This window comes from Neofelis nebulosa, chromosome 8, assembly GCF_028018385.1.
Source record: "Neofelis nebulosa isolate mNeoNeb1 chromosome 8, mNeoNeb1.pri, whole genome shotgun sequence".
Classification (NCBI taxonomy): domain Eukaryota; kingdom Metazoa; phylum Chordata; class Mammalia; order Carnivora; family Felidae; genus Neofelis; species Neofelis nebulosa.
The window spans coordinates 121,097,614-121,110,689 of NC_080789.1; the positions used below are offsets into that span (position 1 = coordinate 121,097,614).

Below are 13,076 nucleotides of genomic sequence, written 5' to 3' on the forward strand. Positions count from 1 at the left end.
GGAATAAGTACATTTATATTCACAAACTAAAGCTGTTTCTACTTAACTATTAAAAGGTCGAGTTTTAAGCTTTCCTAGAAGTGGTAAAGGAAATCCTAGAGCCTTACAGTATGAGATTGGAAAAGCAAAGAGAAAAAAATCAATATTGTAGATATCACAGTAGATGACAGATGGATGTTAGGGTCCTTTGAGAATAAATTGTTAATGGTCATTAAGAGAACTCATGTCCTAGCATGTCACAGTGTTCCAAGGAGGGCTCTTGTCTGAGAAGAGCTCACAGAAAACTCCAGCACTGAGATTTCCTGAGCAAAGAACAGAAGTGAAGATCATCTTCCAGGCATTGACCTACATGATGGAAAAGTTGATATGGACCAATTTTGGTCAGAAATACTAGCTAGGGGTCAGTATATTGGAGTTCTCTCGGTGTATGAACCAAATAATCCTATCCCAACAGGCAACTGCTGGCAAACAGGATGGTTTATACCAAAAAGGATAAAGAAGAATGACAACCGTGTGAAATGAACGGTCTCCAGAAGGAAAGCTGAAGGATGCATACAGAGCACGGATCGATTTTATTGGTCTGTAGGCCTGCAGCCTCCAAAAGCAAAGAGTGGACACAGCAGAGATACCCCCTGGGCACTTAATCTCAAGTGCTTCTAGCAGCAAAGGGGATCACTGGGGACCCTGCCAGGAGAGGGAGGGACTTAAAAGCCGGGGTCACCCTGATTGTACAGCAAGGGGCTTAGAGCATAAATTACTTTTTGTTGGCATGTTAACCACCCCCACACTGTTTTAACTGTACCCTTTCAAACTATTATAGCGTAGAAAATAAGAGTCACACTGATGAACCATTGGCCATATTCTTGATTTGGGGATCTTTACCCATCAGTTAGGAGAGACAAGGCACATGTTTACAAAACATCTAGAAAAGACTTAACTGGTAAGGTGTTTTCCACAATTCAGCGGAAACTTGGAAAGATAGAAGGACCCATGTATATAGGAGCGGTCTGAGAAATGTTTACAGAGAGATGAGTCTTGAAGGATATATAGCATTTGGATAGAAGACCGAAGAAGGCATTTCAGGCCTAAGGAAGGATACGAGCCACAGCACGGGATGCAGGTATAAGAGGGTATGTTTATAGAAAGGGGGGCAGCAATGAGGAAGCCAATTGGAGCCAAGTTCTAGGAGAGTAACAGAACACAACATTTGAAAGAGGGATTAGACTCAGGATTTGGAGCACTGTCCATAATAGACTGGCAAGCAGTGACAAGCCTTTGAAGGTTGTGAGAAGAAAAATCACACAGTGAATGTGGCACCTTAGAGAGACTGGTCTAGTGATAGGGCAGCACGATAAAGTGGAGAGAAACGAAGTTAGATCACTGAGGAGGGAGCAACAATGATCCAGGCGTGAGGTAATGAAGCACAAGTAGAAGCCATGAGGAGAGAGAGTTGGGGTATTTGTTCTCTCCACTCCCCTCCCTGCCACCTCCCCATACCTTACTGGTAGGTGGTCCTACTTCCATAGACCCAGCTTTCTCTGGACTCCCATAGCATTGTTTGCCAATGTGTGAGCCCCAGGGAGGTCCCCCAGCCCTTGCTGCTTTCCTTAACCATACCACTGGGTTTTGTCTGTTTGGTTTTGAATGGGCCATTTGTGCCTTTGCAGAGCCTGACTTATACAGACCACAAGAACATCTTGAAAGAAAAGTAAAGAGCTGTGAATTGGACTGGAAGAAAAGGAACATTGATGAATACAATTTTGACTGTGGGAAATCAGAAAACATGGCATAGAAATATCAAGGGCTGGCTGGGAGTAAAGATTCTCAGAACTGCCTAGGGTGAACCTTGGCTTCTCCACTTGGTAGCTGCGCCATGTCAACTGGGGGCACAATGCTTTGCATCCCTAGGCTGAGCTCCTTCATCTTGTGAAATAAAGAGGATAACTGGAATGGTTCCGGACTTACTGTACATGCTGCATAAGTGTGTTCTATTTACTGTTCTCAGGAGAACTCACGTGGGAAATATTGATTATGAGCCAAATCTTGTTCACTTTGAGCCAAATGGTGGCGGTAGAATGCTTAGGTGGAAATTTCCCGGAAGTGCTTGGAAGTAAGTACATTTGGGCAAGAGGAAATTACTAAGACAAAGATAGATACAGAGTAACCTGTGTGAAAGGGAAAGGGGAAACTTTGAAAATGGATGACCTTTTCAAAGGGAAGGATGCATCAAAAGAGTAGCAATGTTCTCAGAAATACATCCTGGACAAGCCCACAGTGAGTGGGTAGGAGGAAGATGAGAGGCGAAAAAAAGAAAAAGAGAAGCGGAAGAGCTGGATCTCGCGGTAACACAGAAGCTAAAAGAGCCAGAAGCAATGAAAATGACAGATGCCTTTGAACTTCGAAAAGAGATTACCTGGAGCTTGGGGAGACAAATCTTGAGGCAGTGGAATTTGAAGGAAGAAATAAGTCTTTCTAAAAAGCTATTGGAGGGGGGCCTGGGTGGCTCAGTCGGTTGAGCCACCAACTCTTGATTTGGGCTCAGGTCATGATCCCAAGGTTATGGGGTCAAGCCCCTAGTCTGCTCCATGCTGAGCATGGAGCCTGCTTGGGATTCTCTCTCTCCCTTCTTCTACTCTTCTCCCCCACTCACATGCTCTCTCTCCCTCTCTCTCTCTCTCGGAAATAAAAAATAAAAAAGATTTTTTTAAATAAAATAAAAACCTTGAGGAAGCAGGTGCAGCCAAAGGTAGTTCACTCTGGTTTTCCCCCATGATGCAGTAGTCACGGGCATACCCAAATTTTGGAAAGAAGAAAAAATGAAGAGAGAAAAACTGAAATTTTTAAGGAAAGAAAAAACAAGTAAAGTTGCAAAATGCTTCTGTGAAGACAGAAGAGGCTAGGTTGAAAAATCAAATCGGGGGACACCTGGGTGGCTCAGTCCTCAGATCATGATCTTGCGGTTGACGAGTTCGAGCCCCGCATTGGGCTCTGTGCTGATGGCTCGGAGCCTGGAGCCTGGTTCGGATTCTGTGTGTGTGTGTGTGTGTGTGTGTGTGTGTGTGTGTGTGTGTCTCGCTCTCTGCCCCTCCCCCGCTCATGCTCTGTCTCTCTCTGTCTCAAAAATAAAATAAATATTTAAAAATCAAATTGGAATTTTTTTGGAAATGAGAAATCAAACTTCCAAGTGTCTGCAGGGTTTTCCTACCCCAATGGCACTCTTCTCATTTATAACAAAGCTAGCTACTCAGATTTTAGTTGTTACCGTCCAGCTTTGAAGTTGGGTTAAGCTGTGAATCTGAGCTAGTTTTACAGCAACCCCCTCCCCATCACCAAACAAAAGACAACCTATACTTCTTCACTTCAAAATAACATTGTGGTTAAAAACATGGCATCCAGAGTAAGACTGGCTGAGTTTCCGCCTCCAACCTTGCCACTGAGTAGCTACGTGCTCTTGGGCAAATTACTTTACCTTTCTATACCCAAATCTCCACATCCTAAAGTGGAGATAATAATAGGGCCGTCTTCCCTGGGCCACTGTGAGGAATAAATGAGATAACGCAAATAAATAATTGAAAACGATGCCTGGCATATAGTAAAGAATCAATGATCCTTGGGTATTATTATCCTCATACATCCACCTTATACAATAATTATATATTAATTCTTTCTCCTCAGGGCAGTACTCTGATTTCTTTCAACTCAAAGAGAACATTATTATAGAAAATTCCCTTGATAATCATGCCCCAGGATAATGTAAATTCAGATATAATGCAATTGAAAATTGGCAAGTGTCTTCATCTGTGCCCAATCTCAGGTCTCAAACAGAGCAAAACAAGCAAAGCTCTCATTTTCTGAGAGGAAGACACATAAGATGAGGAGGTAAGACTGGTTGGAGAGACTGTAAAACCCTGTTTCAGGAAATAGGGATGTGACGGGAGGGTGTCCATATCCCCAGTAATCTCTCAGCCCAGTTTCCCCACACTGGGCTGAAGAAAGGGGCATTCAGTGACCCAGAGATTTCTGGAATCCCCACTGCTGCCCTGAAAGCCCAGCCATGCCCACAACCCAGAATCATCCCTACTGATGTTTAACCACAGAGCAGACACAATGACCACCAAGTGATATCAAATGGCACCTGGGACCAGGAAGGATTAACGGTGTCGGCAAGACCAGAACTCCTGGTCAATCAGTTGCACAGACTGGTCTCCAGAAAACTGTTTCAGGTTGATTAATAGTGTCTTTTTATTTTTAATTTTTTTTCTTAGTTTTTTTTTTTTTTTTTTTTTTTTTTAAGTAGGCTCCATACCCAACATGGAGCTTGAACTCACAACTCGGAGATTAGAGTCGCATGCTCTCCGGATTGAGCCAGCCAGGCACCCCTGATTTAATAGTCTCTTAAACTTGTTAGTTTTTCTGTCTCTCCCAGCTGGACTCCAATTTCCTTCAGGGCAGGGTTCATTTTAATCAAGTGGTTTGCTTTGTTTGTTGTTCTAATTTCCCACAATGTCCAGCACGATTTAGTGAGAGAACCATTACCATAGTAACACAAACAGGGGGCTCTGGAGGGATTTAGCTTGACCCTACCAATCCATAATCTCCATGTCTCCTTCAACCCCTTTCCACTCCCCTTTACTAACAAATTGTGCCCCCAATCCCCTTTCTTATGGAGATTCTGAAGCAACTTCTGAGTTGGTATTAAACAAATGTTCCTGGAATTTTCTGTTTGATGGTAGGATAGATCCCTTGTTTTATGTCCCTCAAACGTGTCTCTAGCTCCCCTTTGTGGAGGGTAAAGACCACGGGATCTCCGACAGGTAGTGCAGCTGGCTTGGGGTCCCAGGAGAAAAGGAGCAAAAATCCCACAACCACTTTAGTTGACCTACAAAGAAAGGCAAATGCTCTTTTGCGAGATGTTACCAAGACAGAAAAATCCTCAACAGAGCCAACAACAGGAAACAGACTGAAAACAACTACCTGGCCAACTCCTTTGAGTTGGACGCTGGTATCTACGCTTCTGTTTGAGCCTTCATAGGATCCCACATAGCTCCTCTTCTCTCTTGCTTCTAGAAAGGCCTTTTCCAGTCTCTTGTTGGGCAATCAAAAGCTCTCAAGGTTGTTCATTCAGATACCTGCCAATGTTCATTAGAGCCGTTTAAAAAGCTAACAGTGGAGGGGCACCTGGGTGGCCCAGGTCATGATCTCATGCTTCATGGGTTTGAGCCCCGTGTCAGGCTCTGTGCTGACAGCATGGAGCCCGGAGCCTGCTTCAGATTCTTCTCTCTCTCTCTCTCCCCCTCCCCCACTTACCCTCTGTCTCTGTCTCTCCCAAAAACAAATAAACATTAAAAAAAAATTTTTTTTAAGTTAACAGTGGAGCAGAGTCTCTATGTAGGTTTTCCTCTATCAGAACGAAATGACTGCCTTCCTCCCACCCTCGCTTATGCCAGTTCAAGTTACCATATTTCATATTCTCACCCACCAATCTGTTCTGCTAGAAGTGGGCAGATAATGGCAGGAGGCTCCTCCTTTGCAGGCTTTTAACAAATACTAACATACCACTGCCACCTTCATTTTTCTTATTTATTGCTGCAGAAGTGATGCCGCCCAGAGTGTGAACTCCGAGCAGAGTAATTGGTAAATGGTTCATGGCTGTGTTCACCTTTGAATTCATCGGTTGGGTAAAAGACTCTATTTGTTTACTCATTCGATATCCAGGTGCTTGTTTTAGCTTCAAGGAGTTTCACAGCACATTTGGGAAGACAGGGGAGTAAGCAGATGATAGCAAGAGGCTGTGATAAGTGTTGTAGCAGAACTATCCACAGAGTAGAAAGGTTAAGAAAGCCTTTCTGAAGAGGGGAGTGGCTGGGCTGAACGGGGAAGCCATGCAGACAGAAGCTGTGCAATCAATCAGTCTCTACAGAAGGAGCAGTCTACTCACTGAGACAAGCAGGGGCACAGCCCATTCGGGGAGAAACGCACATGGCTGGGAAGTAGAATCGCAGGAAGGGACTGGCTAAAGATCATGTTGGAGGAAGAGGAGAAACCATATGGAAGAACTTACAGATCTTCAGCTGGCATGGGGTGGGGTGGGGGGATGTCATGAAAGATTTTTTTAAAGGACGCTACGAGATCTTCAGTTGAGAAAGTTAACTCCAGAAATAAGAATGATATCAAGTGGTGAATAACTCAAGGCTGGGACAAAAGGGAAGAGGCTATTAAAATAAGCCACACAAGCAATACTAAGGCTCTTGACTAAGGACCTAATGGTGAAGGTGGAGAGAAAGAGATGCATTTGAGGAATAATAATGAGATTTGTGGAAAAATCATACTGACTGATAAGATGTAGGGATCAAAAATGAAGGAGTCACCAATGATTCATTCATATGTTTCCGGCTTAAGGACCCAGGTAGATAGTGATACCACTCTCTGCCCCAAGGAATACGAAGAATTCAGGAAGAGTTTATTTGTTAGATGCACTGACTTGGAGGTTTCCATAGAACTAAGAGGAAACGCCCAATACACAATTAGATAGACAGCTCTTGAGTTCAAGAACGAATTCAAGAATAGAGTTACAAATTCAGGAGCCATTCATTGAGGAGGACGCCTGTTGGGATGAGCACTGGATGTTGTATGGAAACCAACTTGACAATAAATTATATTTAATATAAAAAAATTCAGGAGCCATTAGCAAGCACATGGGTGAGAGCTAAAATCATGAGAGAAAAGAAGTTCATTCAAGGAGCCAATGAAGAATGAGAACAGGGCGGGGAATCAAGACCAGACTGAACACCAGCAGACCGTAGCTTTAGCTAATGTCCACCCTTCTACATGAAAAATGCAGAACAAAGGAAAGTCTTATTCCTCCATATTCTCTGGATGGCTTTATTTACTGTTCTAAAGTTCATTTCGGGACTTGTGTTATTTCATGAACACTACATCTTCCAATCTGAATTGGTCTAAGGAGCTAAGAAAGAGTGGGGGTCAAATTAATTGATGCAAAAGGAGAAGTGCATTCCAAGAAGCTTGGTTCAGACTCTCTCCCTGTCCTGTATGTCTGCATCTTGGCTTCTATCTCTCCTCTCTGAGGCTGATTTTCTCCACAGAGCAGCAAGCAGTACCACGCAACTCCCGAGTCTCACCCCAGAGAACAAGTCAGACTCATTCTCACTGGTCCCAAGTTCAAAATGCCTGAGGAAATTCTCTGGCTGGCCCAGCCTAGGCAACATATCTACTCCCCAAGCACACATTCTGCCCAGAAAGATGGTATCCCCCGAAGGGAAGGCAAAAGAATAGGCCTTCACCCCCTCGCTTAGAGCACAATCCTCCCTTTGTTACCTCGTTCCCCCCACCAGATCTGCCTGGATGCCTTATACATCAGGGAAGCTTCTCCTCTTTTAGAGCCTATTTCTGCTCAATCATCCCTTCAAGATCTTATCGGCTCTCAGGCTGACACTCTTCACTCCTCTACCCTTCCATAGACACCTTTGCTTCCAGGACCCCTCGTGAAATCAACCTGTCTTCTGCTCACCTAATGCAAACCAGATGAGATGGGGGGAGGTCAGAGTTTACGTAACACTGGATCAGCCAAAAGAGAGAACATTTGCCCTGCTGGTTTCACACTATGGCTTTGCAATCCTACCAAGCAGGAAGCTTGGTGAATTCGAAGAAAACAAATTTATCACTTCTTTGTGCTAATTCTGATTTTTAAAAACACATAAACACATACAAATGTCTTTAGAGACATATGGCAATTTAAGACAGCAGGAAACCAAAGAACCTGACATTCTTGGAACAACAAATAAAAAGCTCCTTAAAAGTTAACAAGGCAAAGACGAATGTGGATTCTAACACGTGAAGTTAGTCAGTATTTTGTGATTTGGCTCTGCTGGAGGTTATTACACCAGAACAGAGCCAACATGGAAACTTAGTTTGAGCTACAATTCCCAGTGAAAGAAATTTCAAATTAGTCACCGTGTAATCTGGGTGTGGAGTATTTCTAATGGACCGCTAAGCAGATTGGTAATTAATTTTTGTTTGAATGTAAGAATGTAAGAAGAATGTAAGAAGAAATGAGACTGATGATGTGTCGGAAGACAGATTTGGAAAATATGGCTCTACCCAGGACCATTTATTAAAGGTTCCATGTGAATACAACAAGTTCTAAAATGTATTAGTCATTTTTAGTTCACTAAATATTTGATAGCTATTTCTTTGTTATACATATTGAAAATTTCCCTTCCATCAATTACCATTTCCTATAATTTTTATTTTCTTGGCTATGTGGACTTTACGAGAGGAAACAAGATAAGCAAAGAGTTATGGTTTTATACTTTATTTTTTATTTATAAATTAATAATAAATGAATTCATTAATAAATATTAATGTTAAATTGGTAGAAGATTGAATATTATAAAACAAATTATAAAAACATAATGCTTTGCTTACTTTGTTAATTAATTGTAATTAATTTATTAATAAACACTAATTTGGAAATCTGAATGTATACAATGGTTACAATTCATTTTCCTTACTTCAGTCCTGTTAAGTTGGAAACAGCTAAAAGGTTTTTTTTTCAGTCCATACGACCACTTTTATTTCTTTTTTTAATTAATTTTTTAAAATTCAAGTTAGTTAACATACAGTGTAGTATTGGTTAAAGGAGTAGAATCTGGTGATTCATTACTTACATATAACACCCAGTGCTCATCCCAACAAGTTAAAAGCTTTTATATTCCTTTTCAGTATAAGAAATCATATTTCACAGATATTACCACTAGGTGGCTCAAGTGGCTAAAATAACAGATGTGCAGGGGAAAGAAACCCAAATATTTAAAGATTTATATCTCTTTCTGCAGTTATATGCTTTATAGTTTAATTTTCTACCAATTTTCATACTATTTGTAGATGATCTCTGTAACACTGCACACAGTGGGCAATAACTTTAACATAGGTCATCATCATGTATGCCATTTTTATGAAGGAGAGAGAGGATTAGTGGACAAAATGAATGAGTTATGTTACATTTTGTCACAAAAAATTTAATAATAAAATAAATTAAAATCTTATCAGCTGACTGAGAGCACAGCATTCAATGGGTACGAAGGGCTGACCTCTTGGGCTATCTTTCATTTTAATTTATCAAGGCATTTCTAGAGATTACCTTATTTTCTGGCAGTTGTGGTTCTCATTTATGTCTCTTCAAGGCAAACGATTTGCAGCCAGGGCTTGAGCTCTCTCCAGTCCAGGGACCTTGAAAATCAAACCATTTTTCCTTAATAATTAGTTATTAAAATACAGGGCTCCAAATACTGCATCCATTATATCAGATACCTTGGGACCCCCTGCTCTTTCTGATACACAAAAAAGAGCAGAAAACGGTTACTTTTTCCCCAACTTTAATAAACATCTTATAATTCTGTTTGTTCAAGATACAGTGCCAGGAGGTCAAGAAAGAGGAGGTGGTCTACCAAGCTGGAAAAGAAAGTATTAAGCCTGTAGATTCTGCCAAAGATGGGAAAACAGAACAGGGACCTTAGAATAGGAGGCCCTTATAAATTTCTTAACCAAGAAGAATCGGTATTTATTCTTAAAGATAGTTCTCTAGGCTAGCTTAGTACCAACAGAAGCCCTTTCCTTCTCGTTTAAAATTTAGAACCACTGAGAAGTGCCTGGGTGGCTCAGTCAGTTAAGTGTCTGACTTCAGCTCAGGTCATGATCTCGCGGTTCGTGAGTTCAAGCCTCACATCAGGCTCCGTGCTGACAGCTCGGAGCCTGGAGCCTGCTTCGGATTCTGTGTCTCCCTCTCTCTCTGCCCTTACCCCACTCATGGTCTGCCTCTCTCTCTCTCTCTCTCTCACACACACACACACACACACAAATAAATAAACATTAAAAAATATTTTAAAATTTAGAACCACTGAAATCTTAAAGAAACGTTCTTTCAAGATACTGGTTTTATCTTTAGATTATTTGTCTTTTTCCTTGAATTACTCGTCCTTATATTCACCAACAATCAAAACTTCCATTCCAGAAGTTATTTAGTGGACTCTACTTTAGGGGAGAAGTAAAATCCTCTGTATGAGAGGAGTTGAGGGAGGATTTTCCTAATTCTCATAAGAGGCAAGTAGCATTTTTTCATAATTTTTAACCTCTGTAGAGGTATTTTTAAAAAATATTTTCCTTGGCCATTTATTACTTGTCATTGGGAAGTCCATGTGGGAATCTGAGCTTGGCTTAAAAGAGAAGTATTGATTTTCCCTAAGGGAGATAATTTAGGTTCAGCTGCAGTAACAGCAGGTTCTGATATTTTTATATTCGTACTCAGGCACCTGACATTTAGGTTTTATTCGAATATAGAGTTGTAAATATAACATGAACTAGTTATCACACAGCTCTTAAATACTGAGATCTAATTACTTCTTTCCAAGTTTAACAACTCTACTTGGTCAAGGTTCTAACCAGTTAGCTTCTCGAGAAAGGCACGAAATCTTACCTTCCCAAATTATGGCCATGAATAGTTTCCACTGAGTGATTAAAAAAAAAAAATTGGTGTTTGGATGCCTGGGTGGCTCAGTCAGTGGAGCATCGGACCCTTGACTTCGGCTCAGGTCATGATCTCACGGTTCGTGGGTTCGAGCCCCACATCTGGCTCCATGCTGTCAGCTTGGGATTCTTTCTCTCTCCCTCTCTCTCTGCCACCCCCCCATGCTTGCTCTCTCTCTCTTTCTCTCTCTCTGTCAAAAAAAACCAAAAACAAGCAAACAAAAAACTCAAAGTAGCTGAAACAGTAAGAGACTGAATGGCTAACATGACTGACTGCTTAGAGGTAGGGTTGGCTTCAAGGGTGGTTTGACTCAGTTACTCACCAATGTCAACCAAACCCAGGTTTCCTTCTGCACCTGTCTGCCCTTGTCAATGCCAGCTTTACTTCCAGTGGCCCTGCTTTGGCCATCCACAGCTGCCTGCTCCCATTCATATCTAAGGAAAGAGAAAGAAAATGGTCATCCAAAATTCTTCCAGAAGACAGAGGACACTTCCCTCCCAGAAATGCCTCAGCAGACATGGTCTGCAGGCTTACTGCCCATCCCTGATGCAGTAAGTCAGGCCACAGAAGGGGACCCCAATTGTCACTTTAGGCCCAAGCTACATGCCCCGTCTCAGTAACCGGAAGTGAAATCAACTGCCCCCTAGTAAGTGAGCTGCATGCAGGAGGTATGGACACCCGTGTAAAACCCAGGGCTCTTGAAGGAAAGGAAGACAGTATCAGCTGCAGCAGGAGGGCGGAAGGGATATACACTATTTCATATACCTGACTGTATATGGGGAACTCTGGAACCAAATTGCTTAAGTTTGAATCCAGGCCCTCCTGCTTGTTAGCTGCATGACCGTGGGCAAGTCACTTGTCCTCTCTTGTCAGGTAACAAATGGGTCAGTGATGTGTTTCATTGCTCATATCGGTGTTTTTCTAAAATCCACGACATTAGGGAGCCCGGGTGCCTCAGTCAATAAGCATCTGACTTCGGCTCAAGTTATGATCTCACAGTGGTGAGTTCAAGTCCCACATCGGGTGAGCACCAGCCCAGCTTTGGGTAAAAACACAAGGCCTGGGTGAGCCCCGCTTCTCTCTCTCTGTTTTTCTCTCTCCCCTTCCCTCTCCCTCCCTCTCTCTGCCCCGCACTCACTTGTGCCCTCTCTCTCTCTCTTTAAAAGAAGTAAATAAATAATAAAATCCATGACATTTCACCAAGATTCATCATATTCTTCCTTTGTGATAGGCATTTAGATAGGCATTCACAAAAGTGAACCAAATGATGTTCTACTTCAAAGAGCTAACAACTCAGGAGAGGAAATAAGAGGTTAGAAATGGTAGTAAAAGAAGGGATAAATTACATTAAAAAGATGTGTTTCCTAAAATGCATTCTTCTCTTCTTTTTTAATTTTTTTAAAGTTTATTTATTTTCTTTGAGAGAGAGAGCACAAGCAGGAGAGGAACAGAGAGAGAGAGAGAGAGAGAGAGAGAGAGAGAGAATCCTAAACAGGCTCCATACTGTCAGCACAGAGCCAGATTCGGGGCGTGAACCCACAAATCCCTAAGATCACGACCTGAGCCGAAATCAAGAGTCAGAGGCTTAACCAACTGAGCCACCCAGGCACCCCATAATGCATTGTTTTTTCTAATTAAATAGTCTTTAAGAACAAGCATGTTTCTTAGTGTTTTACAAATCTTATACAAAACTGATATAATTTTTTTCTGGATAGCCATTCATTAATGAGAAATGTCAACAATAATTAATAATCAGACAATAAACCTACGAAAAATCAACAAGGAGTAACCAAATTTCAGCTATAAAAAGTATAAAATGTAATGTTCTCCATTCCCTAATATTAAAGAAAATGGAGAGGAGCAGAGGTGAGGACCGTTCAAAACTCACTGGACTTTTTCCTTGGAAGTATAATCGTGCTTACAGGAAGTATGTGACAATTGGAGACTCTGTGACTGGGACGTCACAAAACGACCCTCACCGTGGAAACTTAGGAAGTTGCCATTTCCGGGCCCCGAGTCTGGCCCAGCTCTTGCCGAGGGTGGGAATGGACAGATTCCCTTGGTCCTAAAGAGTTTATTCTCTTGGAGCAAAACTGGAGCTAAGAGTTTGCTTTTTAAACACCCTTAATGGGCAAACAGTATGTCAGCAAAGCAACTCAGTAACACCACCCTTAGGGGGAGCTACTGCGCCTCTCGCTCGCGGGGGTGACCTCCCTCCCTCACGGGCCGGGCGGGCCCCAGGGTTCCACACAGCTCGCAGCCACTGCTTTCCTTTGGACCCCAAGTCCTCAGAATTGTAAACACTGTCCTCTTTCCTGAATGTTTTCCCTTTGTTAAAAACTAGAGTCATAGTAAGGTGACAGTCCTGCGGAGCGGAATAGTCCAGCTAAATTAACACCAGGTGGAAGGTGCATATTGTCTTTGCTCCAAAAAAGCAGAGAAAAACGTTCACCGCCATTTGCATTCACTGATACTTCCGGTAACTTCTTGATAGCCTTTTGGCAATTCATGAATAAAATTTGCAGGGCGGGGG

General features: G+C 42.1%; 1 long non-coding RNA gene across 2 annotated transcripts in view; it reads right to left on the bottom strand.

The window, feature by feature from the left end:
• LOC131483500 (uncharacterized) overlaps positions 1 to 13,076 on the bottom strand; it is a 52,337-nt gene that overhangs the window by 25,112 nt on the left and 14,149 nt on the right. Inside the window, exons 2-4 of one of the 2 annotated variants that reach the window (XR_009247725.1) lie at positions 10,866 to 10,977; positions 9,161 to 9,249; positions 4,979 to 5,129 (exon numbers count right to left, since the gene is read on the bottom strand). This is a non-coding gene — a long non-coding RNA (uncharacterized LOC131483500). Of the gene's footprint in view, positions 1 to 4,978; positions 5,130 to 9,160; positions 9,250 to 10,865; positions 10,978 to 13,076 lie in introns of those variants that run through there. The other variant, XR_009247724.1, reaches the window with a different exon arrangement.